General features: G+C 35.1%; 2 long non-coding RNA genes across 5 annotated transcripts in view; one reads left to right on the forward strand and one right to left on the reverse strand.

Moving 5' to 3' along the window:
* Positions 1-204: 204 nt before the first annotated feature.
* On the reverse strand, positions 205-5,927 carry LOC306663067. The gene is made up of 3 exons (XR_013764338.1): positions 5,860-5,927; positions 3,594-3,684; positions 205-572 (listed from the first exon to the last, which is right to left on the reverse strand). It is a non-coding gene; the product is annotated as an uncharacterized lncRNA (long non-coding RNA).
* A 105-nt stretch (positions 5,928-6,032) lies between these two features.
* Positions 6,033-12,679, forward strand: part of LOC306664554 — a 320,843-nt gene continuing 314,196 nt past the window's right edge. For all 4 annotated transcript variants that reach the window (XR_013764738.1, XR_013764739.1, XR_013764740.1 and 1 more), the window contains exon 1: positions 6,033-6,170. This is a non-coding gene — a long non-coding RNA (uncharacterized lncRNA). The remainder of the gene's footprint in view (positions 6,171-12,679) is intronic.

Consider the following 12,679-nt stretch of genomic DNA (forward strand, 5'->3'; position numbering starts at 1 on the left):
TATAATTTATTTTAAGATATTCTAAAACATAACTCAAAATGTAAATGGTCTTATAAAAGATTTTTGTCCCGTGTGGAAATGCTAAGTGTTGATCAGCTTTTCCTCTCAAATATTAGAGCCATAGTGTAACTCTAACTGTAACAAGATGCTAAGATTTGAACTTTTTAATTTTTTATTTAATTTATTTATTTTAGTAAGCTTCAGATTAGCCATGACTACATTGAGAAGTGCATGAAATCAGTTTTGGCACCGTTCCTTTATCCTCAGTCCAATTCTACAAAAGATGGTCTGCTGATGCTGAAAAGAGAAAGTGCTAATAACTCACAGCCAAAGTGAAATCACTCCGAACGGTCTTGCCAAATCCTTCTTTTAAGTTTGATAGGTTGTAACACTGCAGTAACACAGATAGAATCCGTAGGTTTCCGGCAGCTGCATTCACACAGGGAACAGCACAATTAGGTGAGCCTTCTGTGATTAAGCAAGGAGTGTCGACCAGGTGATCATTGCGAATCTGAAGGGAAGCTTCTGACCCTGTCTTGTTCAATACTTTCATCAGCAATTTGGATGAAGTCCTAGGGAATAAACCAATAGAGAGAAGCCACAGGGAGGCAGATATTGATTGAGTAAAAGGTAGCCCTCTCTCATAGTCACAGCTGTCCAAAAATGATTTGGGCTCATCAATGGCAGAGAGCTCTCCATCACTGGAGGCCCTGAGTGCTGTAACACTGGATGCTTTAGGGTCATTTTCTGACCATGGGGAGAGATTGGATTAGGTGATCACTGCTTTTTTTCCACAAGCCTAAAATTTTCAACTCTTAGACTGCTTTACATGTCCATACACTCTGACTCTATTGTCCTTGAGATAATGGTGAAATAAGAAAATGGCCATAAGAATGTTTCCTTTGACCTCTTCTCCCTGGCTGTACACCCTACACCTCATGGTACACTGTCCTCCTCAGAGCCTGTTTCTTTGAAGCAATTATAAATCATGAAACACATCCATGGAGAATTCGTAGGGGAGAGACGATGGTATATTTAGCACTTCTTTTCATATATTAACTGTAGCAGATTACATCTCAATGGCTCAACATTTTTCTATCATTGAAGAAAAAAAATTCCTATTTTTTAAACCCTGGAAAGCAGGCAAATGTTAAGTAAAATGTACATACCGAACCCATGTCCTAGAAATGAGTCTTCTTAAGGTCAGGGACACATGCTTAATTTTTTTCTAACTTCTTTCCAGAATGTGTGTCCGGGGCACAGCCTCTATTATGTAGCATCAGATCATAACCTCCATGCTCCCATATTGTCAGACTTTGAACTGTCTACATTAGGCACTCTAATTTACTTCACTCCACACCAATTAGTTAAACCAACTAGGAATATAAATATATGCTTGCTCCTTTTGCAAAAAGTCCGTACTTCTTGACAGTCCCCTTCCTTCTCAGTTAATTCATTTAGGGAAATATACTCATGCCAACTTTCTGCACAGAAACTTCAGTTTAGAATTTCATACATTCTTGGATTCAGCAAATTAGACTCCAAGTTTTTCCTTTCCAGTTATATATTTGGGAAACCATATTAAGCTAAATAATTATATGATTATTGTGACAAATTAGGATATCTAAATACAGAATTTCACACTTGGCTGATTGCCGGCGTGGTTCCTCTTTTCTGCCATGGTATTTTTCTTCAGAAGAGCCAAACTAATATTATGGGAATCCCATGCAATAATTTGGTTTCTCTCTTGCATATTTTACTTCTGAGTGCCCACACAGGTACATATAAAATGGTCCAGTTAGTCTATGACCCCTTTAATCTACATACTGTTTCTGGAAACCAGTTGGAATTAATATTTTTGATAAGTGTGTGGAAAACTGGTGGCAAAACAACATCCTTGAAAGGCAGAACAAAAGTTTTAGGAGATTTAGAGGTCAGGTATCTTCTAATATCTGGTATAATTGGAAATGATTTGTTCCTATCATGGCTCTTCTCTGACCTATTAGTGAAGGGCAGACTTCTAAAGAATTGTTTAATTAGCATGTATATTTGGTGTAACAAAAGCTCTTGCCTTAAAGTGCAGGCTGCATGGAGAGGCAGTCCAGGAATAAAAAGAGAATTTACCTCTCCCTATAATTACTGTGTTTCTTTGTACTAGTATCCTTCCTCTTATTAACATCACAGTGGGATGGTGACTGTTTGCTACTGGAGGCGCCTATCTGCTCTGCTCCTGGGGAGACTTTTCAAAAGGGTTCAGGCCTTCAAATGCAGTTTCTTCCTTCTCATGAACTTTGTAATGTTCTATTCTTAAAAAAAAAAAAATAAATAAATAAAAAAAAGAAATTTACAAAACAGAAATATCAGAAATATCTAATTAATTCAGAATCTCAATTTGCTTTTTAAAAAAACACTTGTGTTTTGCTATAATAAATAAAGCATCCTTATAGGAATTTTGCATTTATTGATGCTTTATAAAACATCAAAAGATGTTTTATGTAAGTTTAGACACCAGAACTTAGACTCTATCTATATCCCTCAAGTACTTTCATAAAAAAAATTTTTAGATATGCAAACTATTTGTTTTTGTTTGTATTTTTAGTCAAAATTGTGAATCTCTTTATGTTGGCTTATCATCAGTGAGTCTGTAAATTAAATCATTCTTTTACCATTTAAATGGTGTGAAATCATACACAAAAAGTCGTTATTTTCAAAGAGGAGTTTTTATTGTTGTTTATTTTGAGATATGGTCAGAGTGCAGAAATTTTCTGTGTGAAAATTGAGTAAGTACAATTCGATGGCAGCATTTTGAAATGAGGAGATGAGACAGTTATGCTATAATTTAGATTAAGATATTGTTGAATGCAATGAGGGAGCTTTGGTTTGAGTGATGTTTGACAATTTACATTAATTGAACAACTAGAGCACTTTAAACTCCTGCAATTTTATAGCTAAGCATGAGGTTTTTATTGTAGCAAACTACTATATTTTCCTACTTAACATTAAGGTTTAGACTGAAATTTACTTAAACTTTATTTGATTTTAGATGTTAACCTGGACAAGTGGATTTCTGGTTATGAGTACTTACACAAAGACCAACCAATGTGTGATTGGAGCATAGTGAGATTCTGCAATAAAAGTTTCTTTCTTTCTTTCTTTCTTTCTTTCTTTCTTTCTTTCTTTCTTTCTTTCTTCCTTTCAACTTTCTTTTTTGTAATACTGACATATTTTTGAAGGTCATAGACACAAGTCTCCTATCACACCATGAACATGAAATGCACATTTCCATTTGTTCTTAAAATTAAAAGTTTTCTAGAAATCAAAGAATTAAATTACTCAGTTCACAATTGCTCTTTCTCTCTACAGGCTTTTCAATTTAAAACTATTCTGTAGGCATCTGAGTGGATAGTGGGGGGTGGAAGACAATATGACAGAAGCAAAAGAATAACCCAATTTTAAGGAAGTCTCCTAGAGGCTTCTTAAGCTCAAAAACGTTGGAGGTTCTTGTGGGCACAGGAAGGACGGGAGCTGAAGGAAAGGTTAGGCGTTTCTAATAAGGGGTTATTGCATTCTCTGCATGCTGATGCTTCCCTTACCCTGTAGATTATTCCTTAATGTATCCTCTTCTCAAATAGCTTCTGAAGTCTTTATTTTCTGATTATGTGTATTTGTTGCATTTGGCAGTCACTAAGGAGAGGGAGAAACAAGTAGGTCATGAGATCCAATATTGTTTCCAGCAGTAGTTAATTGAAATTGACAGAACAAAATTGAGGACGTAGACATTTGAAGACAAACTCATCAGCCATAAAAAGGTGAGAGATGTGAAAAATGGCACATACAGCAGCTAGGTAGCAAACTGTAGTGATCATGGCTTGAGCAAACCTGGTTTATGCAGAAGGGGCAGAAAGAAAACATACGGAGAATTAGAAAGTGCCAGTCTCAGGAAGCATAACCAACTGGGACTGCATTGCTGCATTTGTGATTCCATCCTTGAATCTTATTACATGGTACTTTTTCTTTCAGGCACATGTGCTAAGAGCTGGAGTTAGTTGAAGATTCAGAACACCTTGCGTTGCCATTGAAAATATTACACATTTTATTCTTTTATGCTTCTTGTAATGCATTCCTCTTTCTGTAATTAGCTAGTAATTTAAAGAAAGATTTTATTGTAATGCCACGTATTTGAGACCTCCAAAGGTCTTAGGATAGTCCTATGCACAAAGCAGATATGGTGAATGAGTTCATTAAAAAAGTACTTCAAAATGTGAGTGGTTCTGGATCATCATTATCTAATCAATTAGCAATGTACAATATTATAGAAAGTGTTTGATTTTCTTGACTTTTTTTCATCTTCTAGTCATAAATCCAAAATAAAGGCTACAAGTTAACAATTTTCATACAAACTTAGAACAGGAGATACATATAACAAGAAATATTAGAGTTATATTTCCTGTACTATACAATAAAACATGAACGCGAAAGCTAATTTTACAAATCAGGTGGTACACCTGTAATTTAGTTTGAATACAGGCTGTACATTCACATTTGAATTTCAGATAACAGTGAATTTTGTTTTAGTGTAACTATGTCCAAAATATTGCATTAAATGTATTTATACTAAAAAACTTATGATTTCCTCAGAAAAAATAGTAGGATGATAAATGTTCTGAATCTTTCAAATTTTAGAATATCTTACAGTTGCCAATTTGAAATAAAGGATAATTTAACTAGCATAAAATTAATCATGAAGTACTGTTTTTGAAATCTAAGGAATTACATGTACTTTCTGGCATTCATTTTTGCAGAAGAGAAGGCTTAGGCTAAGATAATTTTAGTTATTTTCTTTCTAAGATGCTTCTTGGATTATTATCCATAAGATCTAATATTTCACTATAATATTTCTTGTGGTCTTCTGTTTTTAAATTTGCCTTGGTGAAACTTCAGGTTTTTAATATTTTTAAATCTGAAATGTTTCTATCTATATCTTTGACTGTCATTTTTAAATTATTTGCCTTTGAAGTATATTATTTCCTGTTTGCTTCCATATTTTCTCTGCTCTCCACTCTCAGTATCTTCCCTTCTATTCTTTGCTCTGTTTAGTTTTCTTTTAATTCTTGGTTTGGTTTCTTCATAGAGTTGATTTAATTTTTTTTTCAGTTTTATACCTATTTTTATTGTTTCAGCAAGTGATTGTTTCTTGTGTTCATCTTATTATATTATTGTGTACCAGTGTATATTCTTGTGAGTTGTTATTTCACGGGTATGTGGGAAGCTACTCCCTTGTTGTTTTTCTAATATTATGAAAAAAATAAACTTCCTTTAAAGTTTCTTTATTTTCTTTAAAAATTCCGTATGTTGCAAATGCTTTTCTATCTGACTATGACTCATAGAGTAGATATTTCAAAGAATGGTGATATTAAATTGACTGAATTTACATTTTGGCTAAATGCTTTGTGTGTGACTACTGCTTCAGATGGTTCAGTTATTTAAAGCAATTTTGAATTTAGTTCTATTGACTTAGATATTAAAGGCATAATGGAGGAGTTACAGTCAGAGCTGTTTGCTAAATGAAACCTAAAGAACAAAGATACTGCTTGAGATTCCTCCTCAAAACTTATTTCTACCATAAATCAATGGCTAAAAATAAAACAGAAACCTGGGTAGGTGGCAGAAAGTTATACTTCCTCTTCAGGTCCTAGGTACATGAGAGAAAATTCTTATTCTGAGACTTAATCCTCTCTAATATTATCTCATTATTTGCTATATTCTTTTCTATGCAGTCTTACTGAATTAAATCTGCCATTATATTTCTATTGTATCTTTACCTGTGATTTTTCAATAAGGGCAAACTAGATAAAGTACCTTTATGGCCATCATTCTCCTTTCCTTCATGGATTAAATTCTGCTGGGCTTCATAAAATCTCCCCCTGGCTTTAGAAGTTAAACTAATAGACTTTCTGAGCTAGAAAGGGTCTTTGACCCTCTCAGAGTTTCCTCCAATGAATTGGAGGCTTCCTATTCGCCACACTGATCTTTGTCTCTGCAGAAGTCACTGCATTATTTATTTACCTATTAGATCCCTGCTCACCAAAACCCTCATGCAGAGAGTAAATAACTGAAACAAGAATGCTCCAAAGTGAAATTGAAAATAGGTTATGGAGCAAGTGTACCAGGTGAGAGTAGGTGTCCCAGTCTGTATTATTTTTTACTGGTGCACTATAATTACACATAATGGTGGGATTTGTTATGCCATGTATTCTAATCCTCATCTCCTTTCATTGTGCACTCCTTCACTGAACAGTCTTTCCGATCCTCACTGTTTATTCAAACAACTTCCATTGCCTAGACTGTTTCTGACTATAAGTCAGTGATTGACGTATTTGAACTCTGTTGATATCTTGTGTTTACATCAGAATCTCACTTCAGCTTCAAGATATGTGGCCACCTATCAACTGGTAGTTATACCTCCGGTAATGCCACATTAACATTCCTGAAGATGGTCTTGTGTTTTGCTTGCTGGTCTTACATCTAGTTCTTTAAGAACTACATTCTATCTATAGCATTTTTGAGATTTATTTTTTGAGAACCAAGTAATGATTTATTACGATAGGTTCATTGATCTATTTATGGCAGTAACATCGGTTTGGAAAGTAGGTTACAAAGCAAAAAATAGAAAGTGAACAACCATTCAGTGAAAAAAAACAAAGAAATCTGATTTTCAGGGCTTCATAATTCTGTATGTCACATACCTAGTAATCTGATCATGATCCTTTGTAGATAGACACATAATTATCCAACCTAAAATCTGAAACATGCCTTTATAAGAAATCTAATGGGGAAAAATCTTCCTTTTTAAGATTATTCTACAACTACTGCTTCCTTAGAAGATACTAGTGACTTTGAATTTCTTTCCCCATCTCACTTAATATTTTTCTTTAATCTTTGTAAATTAAAGGGATGCAGTATGATATTGTGGAAAGGCTAATCAACTGAATGTCAGAGACCTGAGTTTCAGTCTCAGCTCTTCAACTAAATGAAACAGCTGACTAAAATTAGCTGCATTTCCTAATTTCTCAGGTCCTCAGTTTTCCTCATGAGTAAACTAAAGAAGGTTGTCTGACGCATTATCCAGTTTCATTCTTAATGGCACATATAAGTAGATTACTTGGACTGCTTTCACTGGGTTTCTCCCTCTTTTTTAGCACAGGAAAATTCACCTAAAATTATAGAAGTTGTTAGAACAAAGAAAAATCATTCCATTCTGATTACTGAACCAGAACTCTTTAAAATAATTTGACCTGCATCTTTGAAAACATAATTTCTATTTTGCTATACTAAAGAAAATAAGCAACTATCAGCAAGACAGCTATAACCATTTTAACCACATACATGATATGCAAGCTGAAAAAATACAAAGAAATTTTAAATTATACTATCATGATAAAGTTTCAACCAGAGTAAGTTTAACTTATTCTACAGCAATCTACCAAAAATGGTAAATTTTATCAAATTGGTCTTTTTGAAATGTCAGCGCAATTAAAAATGTTTGCTTATGGGTGAGGCAAAGAACATTTCAATGCTAAGTTTTAGAATTTGTATTCTGAATATCTTCAATCTCTTAGAGATGACCATGTTTCAAGATGTGGGAAGAACCATCATTTTCATTATTGAGGAATTAATTTCTTCCTCATAAAACAAGATATTCACAAAGCACCATGAGCTACTTGCTAGTTATTTGTTTTTCTTCACTGAGAGCTCAGATGTATCAAAGAGAAGAATTTTTCTTTTTCTATTGGCCAGACTCCAGTTTTGTTTGGGTCATCTACTATTTATCCCATTTTTATAGAACACGTTGATCTGGAGAAAAGTCTAAATTGGTCATTTCCTCACTCCTCTGAAACAGCAGATACAGATTATTTATTTGCTTTAGATACTTCAGAAGTTTCTGGGAACATGACCAAAAAAAGATGAAAGTATGACTTTAGCAATTCAGACAAATTAATAAGATCAAATTCTTTGTGGTAGAAGGTCCTTGGAAGCACTATTTAATTACTGTTTCATTGGATGTGCCACATCTTACTGCAAATCACAAACTGCCATGACTTTCTACCTGGTATTAAGGAATAATCCCTGTAGGAAACTCTTTTAAAACCAGGGTGTTATGCTTTTTGACTCAAAAAAGTATATTTTGAAGTATATTCTAAACTTAAAAAAAATCTTCTGGATCCACAGACATGTGGCTAACCTAGTTTTCATAATGGTGTAATAGAAAGCATTAATTTTCTTAAGTCAATAGCTTGATGTTGTCATTTGATTGGTTTACAATACCTCAGTGAATGGTACAACATTTGACAGATGGGCTTCTTGTGAATTTTTCTGACTTTAAAACTCTTACTATGCATTTGTGTTATTTTATATAGTATATGTTATCAATATATTCATCAGGAACTCTAATGCTAAGTTGAATTATGTGAAACATATTCCAAATAGACCCCTGTATCTAAGGTGGAAACATGTTGGTTCCTTCTTTTAGGAAACACATTCAAGCAGAGTGGTATCAAAATGGTTCAAGCTACTAAGTACAGAATTGTGGGTTCATATCTGTTTCTAATGCTGATTCACAGTACAATGTGAGATTTTCTTTTTCTCCTGATCTGTTGTGAGTAATTATAGTAATGAGGCACCTTGAAAATGTAAGCTGTTAATTAATAAGACTATGTCTAATTGTGACTGCTTTATACCAGTGTCTGGCATTTTGAGCAGTACTCAGGTATTAATATCTTTCACATATAGAGTTTTAACCCGTGTCTCTTCATGACACACTCTAACTCACCCTTTCTGTCCAGCTCTCTCTATATGTAGAGCTGATGAAGCCTCCTCCACTTCTTGAGATAATTACTTTATTCAAATATTTTTCCTCATAAGGAAGACATAGTTTATTTTCTCCAAGTCAGCTTAATTAAGGTCACTGTCTTTTACTGACTCATGAACAAAACTTCTGCATGTTCACCCATCTTTCCTCTTGTCAAAGATCTCTTTGCAATGATACAAATTATATTTTGAAAAAAATGAAATCAAATTTTCTTTGGAAAACAAAATCTCAATTTGAAGAATTCCATAAAACAAAGCAGATGGAGTTGGAGTGATGGAAAATCAGAAATGAGAGACTCACAATCAAAGGGACTATGCATGAGCATCATGTTCTGTAGAAGAACCAAGAGAAGCTGTAACAAGAGCCTCATAATAAGAAGAGTAGCATCTGCAAACAGGCTTGATGGAGGACAGTCATCCGGGAAATCAATTAACAACTGCATTCAAAAAACTTGCTCTCTGCATATTCAGAGTGGCTTCCATTCCTGGTTTTGCCAAAGTCCTGAAGGCTTCTTTCTGTACAGATGTGGCACCTCCCAATCTGCTGGGGATGAACTCCTGACATGGGGAGCTGACAGCAGCTTGGTGGATCATCAGGTAACTTTGAAACTTCCCCAACTGATGCACATGAACACACCCACCCATACACACTCACTGACTGAAACTCAACAATTTCTGAGTTTTGAATTGTTGTGCCCAGAGTTGTGGAGATCCTCACCTGCTAGCTTGTTTGCTCTAATTTTCCTGCTTTTAGCCACGTTATTCCCACCTATAGAATGGGCAGCCAATTGCAATTTTAGAGAAGTTGTCTATTTGGGGGTGTGATAGAGAAATCATTACATAAATACAGAGGAAAACCAGATCAATTGCTTAATCTAATAAGCTAGAACTTCATTCATAAATCCACAGACATCAGGTTTTTAGGGAAAACAGGGTGAAGAGAAAGACAAAGATAAAAATCTGTAACAAATGATCACAGAGAAAACAGAAGATAATACTGAACACAGAAGCTGAGATTTCAAAAGATACAACTTTCCCTCAAAGAATGAACAAACTGAATAAGAAACACTCCTGGGAATTAAATGATTGCCAAAGTACAAAATTTAGTGGACGGAATGAATAATGGAATGACCATGACTTAAAGCAAAACTGGTTATCTGGAAGATGAAGTTGACAAAATATCCCAGAAAGAATAATACAACTTAGATTTGAAAAATATGATATTTTTAACTTATTTTAATTCGTTTAACAAATCTTAATAAAGTTCTATAAGAAGAGGAAATGATTATACATGTTAATAGGAGAATTTCTTCCCAAATAGTAGGAAGTTCAGGTCCTCAGGAGCCACTGAAGGTGAACCAAATACTAAGAAAAATCAATGGGAAAAAATATAGAAATATCATTTAAACTTCAAAACTCCAAGGGAAGAGGAAGATTCTTAAAAGCCTCTGAAGAAGGGAGATAATTTGTTTACAACAGGAAGGAGAATAATTGTCTCAGCAATTCTGGATGCTAGAAGACAATGAAGAAATGACTTAAAATTATAGCAAAAATGGCAGTTTGTAACTCTGGACTATACTTTGTACTATCTATTACATATTATCTAAAAATTTACACTTTGAACACATATAAGCACAGAACATTGCACATACTACCTCTGTGAGAAAATTATCTTGCGGGCACTCAGGATAAAAGACAAGAGGAAAGAGGATGAATCAATCAGCCTACCAGACAGCAGTGACCAAATCTGATAGGAAGAGAGCTTAAAGGAAGAGTTGGGAAGTGGACAACTGATTCTGAAGGTCCTAGTTTTCATTGTTATTGCTGACAAAACAGGAATCAAAGGTATAAATATTTTCTTTAACTTTACATAAATAACTACCAATGGACCTGAAAAGAAGTCATCTTACTAGTGATAACTCTTGGAAGGGATTCTAGGGATAGAAGCTGATGAGATTTTTGCTCTTCTATCCTGAATTGCTTGAAATTTATTTCAATTTTTCAGTGTATCATTTTATAATGATAACAATGATAAAAATAACTAGTTTTAAAAAGAATGAGTCTCATGTCTTTGACAGTGGGTCAAAGAAAGCACATAGAACAATTTTTAACAGTTCTCTCTTTTTAAATTTTTATAAATGCTTCAGATTTGTTTTTAACCAATTGAAACAGATCAAGGCAAATAGGAAGAATAGGCTTTATTAGGAATTGGGAATGGCTGATTGCCAAGCGTGCTGACGATGGAGACAATTATTCTAGGATAGGAGGATTTGATAGCAAAATGGGTTGTAACCAGACATTGGGACATTGGATGGTCTGCAAATAGTGTCCTTGATCAGGGCTCCATGCTCAGAAGAGTTCCATTTGGGGGTTTTAGTGTTCTGTGGTTGTAGGCATGAAATTCTTAATGTTTAATCCCTGCAACTGTGTTTTTTTTTTTTTTTTTTTTTTTTTTTTTGCTCCCTTTCCTTCCCTGGCTTACTCCTCAGTTTCTCAGTGCTGTCTCTTCATGTGGAATAAGAACAATTTATACTGCACTCTTGTAGATGATGTCAACACTGTCAATGTAAGTTGATCTTTTGCTGGGAATATACGTGCTGGTAGGGAGCACACCTATAACTAAGACTCCTTTGAGTCACTTTATTTATTGGTTTACTTGTTTATTTTACTAAGGGAGTAATTTCCTATAAAAATACATAGTCCAATTTATTTATTTATTCTACTTATTTACTGGTTCAGTGTTCCAGAAAGAACATGAGCTTTGAAGTCAGCAATACCCTAATTTGAGCCCTGCTGTACCAGATGAAATACATGTGACCTTAGACTAGCATCTTAACCTCTCTGAATTTCTTCATCCTTGTGGAAGGATAAAATAATACTTACCTCTTAAGATTTACAAGAATCCGCCAAGAGCTGTGATGCTTGCCTATAATCCCAGTGGCTCAGGAGGCTGAGGCAGGAGGATCACAAGTTTTTAAAGCCAGCCTGAGCAAAAGCAAGGTTCTAAGCAACTCAGTGAGACCCTGTCTGTAAATAAAATACAAAAAACGGGTCAAGGATATGGCTCAGTGTTTAAGTGCACCTGGGTTCAATCCCTGGTACCAAATAAAAAAAAAACAAACAACAACAACAACAAAAAACTGTGTTTTATAAATGAGGCTCAATGGAAAAATAAGGCATGTACTGGAGTCTTTAAGTCTTCGAACCTTGCAGTTCAGTGACTCATGATGCTGATATACTCTGCATCAGATTGGTAGGAAATGCTTTCGTTCTGCCCGTGCCCTCTGCCTCTGGAAGTGACTTGTATGTTGACACAGGGAAGAAAAGAGTTAGGTGATCACCTTGTGGTATCTCAGGGTGGAATAAGACCGTTGCCTCCCCATGCTAGCTGTGACATGTGCATTCTGTACTCCTTATCCAGGTACTAAGCGCGTCCTAACACGGATGCCGCATGTGTTGGGCTATGCCTGTGGGACAGGGCCACAGTCCCACAGAAAGAAAAGACTGACTTTTCTGCTCCTAGTGAGGACCACAAAGTTTGTAGCCATCTTTAGAAGCAGCTCCAAGGAGAGCAATGGCCAAGACATCTATGGGTACAATCCCAGCATGTAAAGGAGTCATGATTTTGTCTTCTTACTGGCAGGAAATGATGGCATGTCAGGAATTTGTGTTGTGCTTTGTGCTGTCACCCCGGTACACCCCCAGCCACTCCCTCCTCCATTGTTTATCTTCTCTCAGAATAGTGACCAGGCTGCTGCAAGCACCGGAGTCTTCCACTTGCCTCTGCTGCCAGCCTCGATTCCACATCTCC

Source organism: Sciurus vulgaris (assembly GCF_902686455.1).
Source record: "Sciurus vulgaris genome assembly, chromosome: 6".
In the NCBI taxonomy this organism is placed as follows: domain Eukaryota; kingdom Metazoa; phylum Chordata; class Mammalia; order Rodentia; family Sciuridae; genus Sciurus; species Sciurus vulgaris.